This window comes from Haemaphysalis longicornis, unplaced genomic scaffold, assembly GCF_048455015.1.
Source record: "Haemaphysalis longicornis isolate Haplotype H1 unplaced genomic scaffold, Haemaphysalis longicornis Haplotype H1 scaffold_6, whole genome shotgun sequence".
Classification (NCBI taxonomy): Eukaryota; Metazoa; Arthropoda; class Arachnida; order Ixodida; family Ixodidae; genus Haemaphysalis; species Haemaphysalis longicornis.
Window position 1 is genome coordinate 194,574,786 of NW_027526407.1, and position 12,666 is coordinate 194,587,451.

The 12,666-nt window shown below is 46.3% G+C and overlaps 1 long non-coding RNA gene across 1 annotated transcript in view; it reads left to right on the forward strand.

The window, feature by feature from the left end:
• The window catches only part of LOC144142442 (uncharacterized), a 72,732-nt gene extending 60,792 nt beyond the window's left edge, over positions 1-11,940 (forward strand). Inside the window, exons 2-3 of the long non-coding RNA XR_013316988.1 lie at positions 551-598; positions 11,898-11,940. This is a non-coding gene — a long non-coding RNA (uncharacterized LOC144142442). The remainder of the gene's footprint in view (positions 1-550; positions 599-11,897) is intronic.
• Positions 11,941-12,666: the final 726 nt, after the last annotated feature.

Sequence of the window (12,666 nt, forward strand, 5' to 3'; positions counted from 1 at the left end):
ATTAGCTGTAGGTTCAAACCTATTATATGTAGAAGCGATAATTCTTTTACTGGACGGTGGGACCACCTAAGTGTGTTCAGATATCAATTAGCAACCGTAACAATAAGAACTTCTTCATAGATTTTGTAGATTATTCGTAGTTTGCGTGAAGGGGATAGGTTTAAAAGTGCTATATACAAAGAACTATATACTAATGTCATTGCATATTAAACCGTAGTTCAAGAGAGCCAACTATATACCATTGTTTAACCATTGTTGTAACCCAATAGTTGAGAATAACGCCGTGAAATATTCGGCACCCCTAATTATCTCAAAATATTCGACGTTCTCAAAAAAGGCATTTGTAGCTTCCAGATGAAAAAAAATTATTTTGACTTCATCTAAATTTACACAAACATAATCACAGTTAGCAAACCGAGAAAAAGGAGAACTAGCAAAAGCATGAAATATTTAAAACACTAAATAAGAAAATTTTTCAAAACCTCTATTGCTTAATAGGACGCGCATGGTCATGTCAGTTGTGTAAAGATTTTTAATGTTTTTTTTTCAGTCTCCGCATGTCGCGGGGTCGTGGCCACAGCGCAGGACATGCACACAGGTAACGCAATTTGATCTCCAAAAAAGCTCTTTTTTAACATGGTATTTTAGTTGTGAACCTTCGGCGTTCAAAACCGAGTGCCACGCACCCGCCGTTACGAACCTTTGGCGCAACCCTATTATAATTTTTGGTGTTGGGCTGCAACAAGTGGGTCACACAAATTTTGAATGAAACAAAAACATTCCTATTGGATAGAAAAATTCAGGCTCAATTGTTTTTGGATGTTGTATTAGGTAGCAGTCTACGCAGATAAATAAAAGGATGTTCGATACAGTGTGCCACAATTTTTGGGTATAAGCCACTGTTCAATAGCGCCGTTTAGCACTTAAACAGAAAAGGAACAACACACAGAGACATCACGCTGAGCGAACTATAAACTGCTTATTTTTTCACAGCACACACTAATGTTGTCACGAAGCCATGACGCGTTAGGGCGAAACGTTCTCTCAATAAAATGACACAGTTTGTGCGATTGAAGAAAGAAAGAATAAAACACGCGCTTCACTCGGGACTTAGAGAACACAGCCTGGCGCAGCCGCGAGATATAGGCAAAACATAAAAATACAAACCCAATACGTGATTCGCGGAAATATACGGAAAACGTGTCTGGTATAAAATATGACTGACTTCACTGTGCTAACAAGATTGAGAAAACTCATGTCAACCCCATTCCGCCCACCTCCTGCGCGTGTGCGTGAGCATCTCGACCTCAGAGGGCAGGGCTTGGGATGGGTTTGAACAATATTGCTATCACACTGATATAATGTAGAGTTTCTTCTAGACACATATTATGTAAGTACCAGTGGGCTGCGAAAAATAAATTCACAGCATATCCACGCGGTGAATGATGACGAGTGGGCGAAGCTCCTGAGGGGATATCATCGGTAAAACCGTGACTCTTCAGTGAAAGTTCGCCCACTACATCTGTGTCCGAACGTAACGTCTAGAAAGTCTCGCTTAAACCGCGTGTCGGCTCCTTGGGGCTGAGCTCGCCTGATGCGTTTTGCAGACGCCTCACGAGCTCTCACTGCATCGGTCGCGCCGCAGCCGTGCCGCTTCGCGTACGGCAGGGTCCTCGCGCCGTTGCCGTGACGCTTGGGCCTCTCGTTCTCGAACGCTGGGATCTTGGCGGCGTCGTCGCGCAGCCAGACGACATGCGTCGGCCTCCCGCTCTTGTACTGCAGGATCTTGGCGGCGGCCGCCTTGCGCGCTCGCCGCTCTGCAGCCTTATCCATCGGGTGACTCCGAGCGCGCGCCAACAGCGAACGGATTTTATTACAACGCTCCCCGCCATCTAGTAAACAACCCAAGAACTAAACTAGAGGTAGCCACGCTATCTAGTAAAAAATCCAAGCGCATCTTTTCATCATATACAAGTACCGCCATCTAGTAAACAATCCAAGAACTAAAATAGAGGTAGCCACGCCATCTAGTAAACAATCCAAGAACTAAACTAGAGGTGGCTACATACATAAGTCGAGGATGGACAGACCCACGCCTTAAGGAGCTTCGCCCCTAAAAGCAGTTTAAATTGCGTGGATCATGCTTTTCTGTGTGTTGTTCTTATTTCGGTTTCAGTCGAAAAGCAGCGCTATTCAAGAGGATGTAGCCAACTAGCCTCGTTTTATTCTTGCTTGTGTAAACTAGTCAGAGTTTGTACCTGTCTGGGTGTATTTCATGCTTGAACCATTAGGAACCAGTGAACGTGCACATCGGCTTATTTCATAGTCGCATGAGTCGAGAAGCCTATGTCAAGAACAAAGAAACACCACCAACAGTGCGTGGGTCTGAGCCTTGAGCCATTTAGGCCATTGGGGCAATCGTGTATGAAGGCCAATTTTAGGCAACCGACTAACTAGCTTGCCGTAGCCAATACCGCCAGGACCTTTTAAAGTGCCGGCTTTGCCTCAGAACGTTAGCAATGTCTTTGTGAATGTACGCTAAAGTTCTAAGATAAATAAGAAATAACAATACCGCGCGATTTGTTAGCTGGACCAAAGAATGGAAACCAAAGAAATGTAGTGTAACATGCTAATTGTAATTGCGTTTCAAAATCTTAAACGCATTCACGTAACTTTACATCCCATAGTGACTGATAGAACTGCTCCTTCAGTATAAAATGCCGTCTTTATTTACTTTTTTTATTGCGGAAGTTTGCTATTCAGCATAAGGGAAAATTAAATGTATAGATACACCCCGTATTCCCGAAGGAATCGGAGCAGGGGGCAATGATTTTGTCCTTGTATCCACGCCATGAAGTGTGGCGGACGTCCGGGGCGCGGGCCGCAGGTGGCGATGTGCACAGCGCGTAGGCTTTGGAGAGCAGGGCAACTTCACACCAGGTGCTCTACTGTAGCCTGGTCAACTGGAGCGGGGCAAAAGGGGCAGGTGGAGTTGGACGGGGCATGGTATTGAGGAGACCAGGACCTCGTCATAGCTTGCGTGAGGGCGACTCCCAGGCGAAGACGTCTGAGCACGACCTCATCTTGGCGAGACAACCCGCGAGGGAAATCTGTACCGCGCGGGGGTACGAGAGCGCGCGCGGTGCACCGTAGACGTTCTTTTGCACTGGCAAGGCGAACACCGTTTGACGAAGGTGCAAGAGGAGCTGGATATTGCATACGCACGGGGTGCGTTCCGGCATCTGCAGCCTGCATTGCGGGGTGGCTATTCCGTTGGCGCCATGACACGCGCACACAACATGGATACGTGTCCATTATGTCCTGGATTTCTAGCAGAAGTTCATTGGACGTGAGAGTTTTACTAAGCTCTCAAACACCTGCCGACGAATCAGTTTAAATTGTACACTGTGGTGAAGCGTGGTTGATTAGCAGCGATGTGTGTAGCAGAGCATCCCGCACTCCAAGGAGTTCTGCCTGCGTTGAAGGCCACTTCTCCGTTGTTATGTAAGTGCAGGTCACTGGATCGGGAGCCACCGTCGGGCAGAGTAGAGCCGTATGAAGTAAGGTATCGGAAGCACAGGCGTCTACAAACATCGGCGTAGACAAAAGGCTACCAGTGTCCATAGCAGGCGGAATCGGAGCACCTACTGTCCGGGGATGAATACGCGCAACAGGTCGTGTATCCGTTAATTGGTGGAACTTCTGCTTTGTTAAATTGGTCTCAATAGGCGTTGACCACCCGCGGCTGATTTTCCGGGTAAAGATATTACGTGACAGAGGAAAACAAACAAACGGACAAACACCATGACAAACGTTTAGGCTTCCCGCTATATCGTTTTGTAACGCGTACTTAAAAACACCGGGACACCCATTTACCCCTCCCACTAGACTACTTCGCGCTAGAAGACCGGAGACTTTTACAGCAAAGCTGCATACCACCACCCCCAACTGAGTAAATTCCGTTGGCGAAAACGCCGAGGCACCAATTATACACCTATACACGGCATGCTTTTCCCAATCCAGGTTTCACGTTAGTGGACGTGGCAAGGCAATTTTTACAGGATTCGAAATTTATGGAGAACGTGAAGGGGCGTTTTCCGAGCATATAAAAGATTACTTTGATCAACCCAATGATGTGCAAATTTTTAACTACTTCGTAAGTTATGTGCGGGAGTGTGACAAGCCAAAAGAAGATAAAGAGGTGTGTTATTGTCCTATGGTATTGAAGGATATTTTTGAGCAGTTGTCAGGTCATGGCGACGAGCATTTCTTTCCCGGGCGGGTTGATTTTCGCGGAGAAAGACACAATCCTAGAGCAGATACACCTTCCAAGAAGGCTCCGCTAATTGTTTCCAAAGTTGAAGCTTTGAGTTTAAAATATTTTGTCACACGGCTCCTGTTTACCAACGTTGTGTTTTTCACACATTGCAAAGCCGAAGCTCGTGCCGTGCTAAAGGGTGTAAGCAGTATCGATTGTATGACGACAAATGCTGGTGGGCACGTCTTTGTAAATGTATATTTTTGTTTGGCCCTCGGGAAGCGAAGCCAGGATACTCTTTAGGACGAAGAACGAGTCCGCGCCAGAGGATACCATAAAACACTAATGCTAGCCGTGCCCATTTTGTCCAAATATCCAAATGAAATACCCCTTCGATTATCTAGAAATATCGCACATTGATATAAAATGCGTCTTACGTATGGCAACGGCCTGTATAAACTAAATTCTGTATCACCGACTCTATCACCAACTTGCTGTTTGGGGCAATATAGCAAACATTCCATGTTCACTGTGGGTTTGCGGAATTCTTCTGTCGATAAGTAATAAAAGTGCGCCAGAATAAGTTGGGGAAAGTGGGCGATAATTCTTGTAAGATAGGTAATTTTCCCGGATATCTATCAGAAAGTTGCTGTTGGGTAAATAGCTCAGGGTACGCGAAAAAAGCCAGTGACATTTAACTACACGGAGTGAGTACAAAGTATGCTCTTAATGCTGCGCTGGTATTACAGGTTACGGTTGTCAGAAATGTTTGTTTTTACCGGCGCGTGTCAAATAAATCGTAGTGGTCACTAGCTTAGGTTGGCCACAAAGAGCTGTGCATATTACTAATCGTTATTTGGAATGAGGCGTCATGTTAGCAGTCGAAGTGTCATGAGTGTAAAATGATACAACTTGTCAGTTATCCACACAGCAGTCTTTTGCGATTTTATTATCTACGCCAAGTAGCTGGTAAATGACCTTGCAAAACCTAGGTGGGAACAAACGAACAATATTGCGCGCCAGCATAACTAGCAAGACAGTTGAGGTCCTCGTCGGTGATTGCGTTCAGATACTGTTGATATACAAAACTGCTATTGACCACCCATCTGTTTGTAGTAATAATGTAGATGCACTTTGTATGTAAGCGGGTTTAGTTACGTTGACACCAAATGCCTCACCTGACTGATTCTTCAAAAAATGTGCAGTAGTTTATGTTTATTATATTATAAAAGTTATATTATAAAAACAAATTTTCGCATTAAGGAGCATTGTGAAATAAGTAGATTGTTTCTTTCGCTCTCTGCAATCATCATCGGAAGCAGGTTGAATTGACGACAGCATCGTCAGGGGTCCCAGCGGCTCGTCCTTTTCTCCAGATATTTTGGTCCCACGAAGCCCGTGAGAAGGAACATCCAGCGGTGATTAACATGTAACGCATTTTGCTAGTTTTCGACCGCCCACTCACTTCATGGGATTCGTAATGAAGGTGCATATAGAGGGAGCCGATTTGGGAGACAGTGGGACAACCTAAGGAGAAGAACCCTGAAGAAACCAAGCCGGAAGAGATACCTGCCACACATAGCGCGACTAGTCCGTGAGCGGAGACGAGGCCGAAGAGGAAACGGTGCTGTCTTCTGCATCTGAGCCCGATCTCCAGCTCTTACAATGGACGCGAAGCTAGACCGGACCACAGAGACCCTTCTCGAATGGCGGCGCATCGTTCGACTAAGTATGTGGACAATCATGGATCAAGTTGAAGACTTCCTCCTAGTGTCGCGGCCCTTAATACGTGAGTTGAATTCACTTGCCACTAAGTTGACTGAACATCATGATGAACTACGCAAGATTAACCGAGAAGTAGAAGACTCTTTAGACAATAATATTCTGAAGGACGAGGTTGAAAATGCTTAAGCTTTGACGACGTAGTTTATGTGGCAAAATATAAGCTTGAACTTCAAATAGGTGAAACAAAGAAGGCTCGAGAAAACTGTATTGAGTTTAAGAAATAACGAATTCAGGCAGAACAAAAAGAACGCCAGGAGAATCGGACCAGATATTTGGAAAGTAACAAAGCCTCAAATGCAAATCCCGCTCATACAAACAAAAAAAGGTAAAAACGCAAATACAACGAAATTAAATTTTCAAGATATTACCTGAATGGAAGGCAACAGTCCTGTGGTTTCTCACGAAGAAATTGAACGCGAGGAAGAGACCACTACCACAACCTCCTTGAAACGAAAGGCAAAGATTCGTACCAGAACTGAACTAGTGCGAACAAACTAAACCATCAACAAACTTCTACATGGATTACCTGACACGATATATAGACCAGGCGAAGTACTTTTGTAGAATGGAATGCGTGGTTCATGTGACCGGAGATAGAGAGATGAAAAGTACATCTCCCAAGATGCCTTAGACTGATTTTTCTGGCGGAGACTGAAATACTTATTTGTTACGGTTGGTCGTAATCTGTCTTCTGGTTGTCAAAATATAGTGCATGTAAAGCAGTACACGAAAAAGAAACTGAACTGCAAATACGAAGCTTTCAAAGACACCGGACCTCCAAGGGGGTATGATCATGACTGGCGCCCTTAAAACGAATCAGCAGTGCTAGGAAAGGCTGGAAAAAGGAAGAAAGCGTCTTCATCTTGTTTCAGGAGCACGTGCAGTGAACCCCGACTCAAAGCGCCGAACTGAAACAGAACCGAACATTGAAACCGCATCACGCGGCTTGAAGAGAGCCACACCGCGAATTTGTCCCACTTCCATCCAGCTGCTACAAGGAAAAATGAACACTTGTGGCAAAAAAACGAAATACACCCAGCCTTCACAGAAAACTGAAATTTAACTAGTATTCTCAAAAGAGTGCATCGAGAGGGTACCGCAGACTGGTTCTTTGGTCCAGCAAAGCCAACACATCGTTACCATCGATGGAGGTGACTCACGCGGATTTGAAATAAACTCTGCATGAACTAAGCCATATATAGGCAACGGAAGATGCTCATTCATTATTTCGCGAGGGAGTATGTTGTCAAATAAGCAGATGGGATGTCTCGTGCCCTACTGTCATGGAAGCGGGTTTGATAAAATACAGCATCAAGAGGGGTCTTCGCCGCTGGGCCTTTATCCGCAACGAGTATGCGGAGCATTCAAAAACAAAGGACTGATGTGATAGAATTTTCCCGTGTGTCAAGAGAATAACATACCATTGCTAACAGAAAGCACTATCTGCTGACACTTGTAGGGTCAAACAAAAGTTGTTTTGTTGTTTTGTGAACATACACAAAAAAAGATATTTTACATACACAAACCGTGAACATACACAAAAGATATTTTAGCTTCATTCTTTGCGGAAAACAAGGAGAAAATACTATTTTATGACAAAATATTTGAAATGCCCGAAAATACCAGGAAACAGATGTGCCATGACTACAGTTTCTCCTTTCCATCTTGTCTAGAATGTTTAAAAATAAATTTACATACCTGACGCAGTTTTGACAATACACGTTCATTTAAAGGGTTTTCACGTGGACCAAGTTTTTTTGCGCGCAATAGTACAACCATACAACCTAAACACAAAAAGAAACCTAGCCTTTTGTTTAAAAGGGGTCTCATCTCAGCATTGATTTGATTGATTGTGGGGTTTAACGCGCCGACGCAACGCAGGCGATGAGGCGCGCCGTAGTGGAGGGCTCCGGATTAATTTTGACCACCTGGGGATCTTTAACGTGCGCCGAAATCTCGTACACACGGGCGTTTTTGCTTTTCGCCTCCATCAGAAAAGCGGCCGCCGCGGCCGGGAGTCGAACCCGCGACCTTTTGCTCAGCAGCGCAACGCTTTAGCCACTGAGCCACCGCGGCGGGTTCTCATCTCAGCAGCTGCCATTATTGTAATAGTGGCGACAGCAGCACTCGGCGACCGCGAACTCACCCACCGATACAATTTCTTTTTAAAAGTGACAACAATAAAGCCCTACTGGTTTCTGAAATAAACCGCAGTGATGGCTCAAAGGTACAGCACTCGCCTCGTATGCGGGAGGTCCGGGGTTCGAATCCTGGTACCGCCGGACACCCACCGGTTTCTTTAATGGGTACAGGCGTCCCTGGTCGAGTGCGGACCCTTGAAAGGGGATTTCACGTCTGGAAAGCTGCCTTTACCCTATCGAGGGGCCCCTGACCCTTGTCCATCTGGCGGGGCCCCCGGCCGTCATGCCGCGTTGCGCCATTGCCGGGGGTGAAAGAGTCTGGCGGCTTGTCCTGCCACAGGCGGTTGCGAGTTGAGCGTCCATCGTGGCTGTGGAAGGCACCATGTGAATTCGTGTTCTTCGGTGGCGCCGGGCACCTACCGGTAAAATAGGTACAAGCGACTCCCCGGCCTGGCGCTCGGCCCTTGTGTGGGACTACAACGCTTGGGAAGTTCACCCGGCTTGCACGGGAAATCGCCCATATGGAATGGGGCGGCTGCAAAATCGCAGGAACTTTTAACCGCAGCGATGGCTCAAAGGTACAGCACTCGCCTCGTATGCGGGAGGTCCAGGGTTCGAATCCTGGTACCGCCAGACACCCACCGGTTTCTTTAATGGGTACAGGCGTCCCTGGTCGAGTGCGGACCTTTGAAAGGGGATTTCACGTCTGGAAAGCTGCCTTTACCCTATCAAGGGGCCCCTGACCCTTGTCCATCTGGCGGGGCCCCCCGCCATCATGCCGCGTTGCGCCATTGCCGGGGGTGAAAGAGTCTCGCGGCTTGTCCTGCCACAGGCGGTTGCGAGTTGAGCGTCCATCGTGGCTGTGGAAGGCACCATGTGAATTCGTGTTCCTTGGTGGCGCCGGGCACCTACCGGTAAAATAGGTACAAGCGACTCCCCGGCCTGGCGCTCGGCCCTTGTGTGGGACTACAACGCTTGGGAAGTTCACCCGGCTTGCACGGGAAATCGCCCCTATGGAATGGGGCGACTGCAAAATCGCAGGAACTTTTAACCGCAGCGATGGCTCAGAGGTACAGCACTCGCCTCGTATGCGGAACGTGCTGGGTTCGAATCCTAGTGCCGCCGGGCACCCACCGGTTTCTTTAATGGGTACAGGCGTCCCTGGTCGAGTGCGGACCCTTGAAAGGGGAATCCACACCTGGAAAGCTGCCTTTACCCTATCGAGGGGCCCCTGACCCTTGTCCATCTGGCGGGGCCCCCGGCCATCATGCCGCGTTGCGCCATTGCCGGGGGTGACAGAGTCTGGCGGCTTGTCCTGCCACAGGCGGTTGCGAGTTGAGCGTCCAGCGTGGCTGTGGAAGGTACCATGTGAATTCGTGTTCCTTGGTGGCGCCGGGCACCTACCGGTAAAATAGGTACAAGCGACTCCCCGGCCTGGCGCTCGGCCCTTGTGTGGGACTACAACGCTTGGGAAGTTCACCCGGCTTGCACGAGAAATCGCCTCTATGGAATGGGGCGGCTGCAAAATCGCAGGAACTTTTTTTTTTTTTTCGAGAGGGTATCGAGAGGGTACCGCAGACTGGTTCTTTGGTCCAGCAAAGCCAACACATCGTTACCATCGATGGAGGTGACTCACGCGGATTTGAAATAAACTCTGCATGAACTAAGCCATATATACGCAACGGAAGATGCTCATTCATTATTTCGCGAGGGAGTATGTTGTCAAATAAGCAGATGGGATCTCTCGTGCCCTACTGTCATGGAAGCGGGTTTGATAAAATACAGCATCAAGAGGGGTCTTCGCCGCTGGGCCTTTATCCGCAACGAGTATGCGGAGCATTCAAAAACAAAGGACTGATGTGATAGAGTTTTCCCGTGTGTCAAGAGAATAACATACCATTGCTAACAGAAAGCACTATCTGCTGACACTTGTAGGATCAAACAAAAGTTGTTTTGTTGTTTTGTGAACATACACAAAAAAAGATATTTTACATACACAAACCGTGAACATACACAAAAGATATTTTAGCTTCATTCTTTGCGGAAAACAAGGAGAAAATACTATTTAATGACAAAATATTTGAAATGCCCGAAAATACCAGGAAACAGATGTGCCATGACTACAGTTTCTCCTTTCCATCTTGTCTAGAATGTTTAAAAATAAATTTACATACCTGACGCAGTTTTGACAATACACGTTCATTTAAAGGGTTTTCACGTGGACCAAGTTTTTTTGCGCGCAATATTACAACCATACAACCTAAATACAAAAAGAAACCTAGCCTTTTGTTTAAAAGGTGTCTCATCTCAGCATTGATTTGATTGATTGTGGGGTTTAACGCGCCGACGCAACGCAGGCGATGAGGCGCGCCGTAGTGGAGGGCTCCGGATTAATTTTGACCACCTGGGGATCTTTAACGTGCGCCGAAATCTCGTACACACGGGCGTTTTTGCTTTTCGCCTCCATCAGAAAAGCGGCCGCCGCGGCCGGGAATCGAACCCGCGACCTCTTGCTCAGCAGCGCAACGCTTTAGCCACTGAGCCACCGCGGCGGGTTCTCATCTCAGCAGCTGCCATTATTGTAATAGTGGCGACAGCAGCACTCGGCGACCGCGAACTCACCCACCGATACAATTTCTTTTTAAAAGTGACAACAATAAAGCCCTACTGGTTTCTGAAAGAAACCAATTTATTTCCTAGCTAGCAAACCAGGGAGTTTTGCCTTGGCGAGATTCGGGAACATTGGGTATGCATACTTTTCGAAGCATGCAAGCTCGTTCACGGCAATCCTCCGTTGCTTTGTCAGCCCCAGCCAAGCACCTCAGCAAATAAATAGCGTCTATGACAAGGCCTGGAGCGAGAACAGGAGTTTCAGTTGTTGTAGTAGTATCACCAGTAAAAAACAGGGACCGATGAGTTCATGTCGTAAACCTTTAAAAAATATCTTCACTAACGTGAAACATCGGGATAGACGAAGCGTGCAATGCAAAAGTGTATTCTTGGCGTATTGGTGTTTTTGGCAACGGAAATAAAACGTTGAGGTTAGAGGTATAGAGATTTGATGTAAAAGTCTCGTGTCTTTGAAACACGAAGCGTTCTATCAGGAGTAGTTGGACAACGAGTTTTCCGTTTGTCATTTATGTTCGCGTTATGTTCAGCGGAAAACATTGGAAATGCAGTGTCCTGGTGTTCTTAATTATTATGCGTTACCTTCATTCACAAGGTGTTGGAAAACAAGTTTTCGGGGTTGTAGTAGTATGATTAGAATAGACGAGATATTATGACCGTGATGACAAAAGTCGACGACAGCCCGGGCCCCCATGGTTCTTCCCCTAAAATCAAACTGCATCTTTCGTCTTTTTTTCTGAAGTGGCGCAATAATATTCACGGTGTTCGTACGACGTAGTTTTGTTTTTCTTTCCCAATATGTAGCTGCTTCTTGAAATACTTCGTTAATTCAAGAATGGCAATTGATCAATTCCGTAAGTTTGAGTCGTACAACCTTTGAGCCGTACGGGCAACAGCGGGGATAAGTGAATTTGTTTGATTTATGGGGAAGTTTGTTATGTCAGGTTCCGTTAGGTCGAGTTATCACTGAATTGGTCAAAGCTCTACGACACAAGCTTGAGAAGAGTGTTTGTATTCGTGACAATATTTTCATTATTGTTATCAATTCTATACATTTCCTAATAAACTTGTGCTATTTTTTTCAGTCACAGTCCCCATCGTCATCAGCATGGAGGAGGAGGAGAAAGGTAAAAGCGGTCATGCATTCTAAGAACATATTAGTACTCGAAAACGTGGCAATGCGCCGGCCGCCCAAAATATATATTTACAAAATACACAAAGAAGGCCCCGCACAAAGTGCGGCAGTTTCGCATGCAGCTGTATCAACGAATTCTGCTATCCTCACTGTTTTGTTATGCTGAGAGTTATTTGGCTCCTCCAACGTGCTGGCGGGTAAACCTTGAGAATGGAAATTTAGTGTGAAAGAATTGTTTAATCACGTCTCTGAAACATACGTCAAGCATGGCGCTTAAAATATGGCTCTCGGATGTGACAAATATATAAGCGACAAAAGCACTTGTCTCATTGTCTAGACTGCATTTTTATTCAGCAGCTCCTTGAGCGACGTTTTGGCAGATGTCTAGGTTTTATGCCAACACGTAACGGTTTTCCTGGAGATTTCTTGCTATGATTAATATTAAGTATTTATCGTTCAGCCTCGTCCAAAACACCTCTATCTTCTTTTATGACAGACGGACAGGGTAGAAGAGTGCTCGAGCGAGGAGGATTTGCGGTGTGATGAAGGTTTAGTACGGCGCCAGTACGTGGTACGACAGTCTGGACTACGTTTTCCCCGTATTGCAGCATCGGTTTCCTCTCACCCTGACTGGGCAAACGCAGGCACCCGGATTGTTGCAATTATGATTGTAACATTGATGGTGGCGACTAGGTATCTTTGTGGTCACCTCTCAGGGT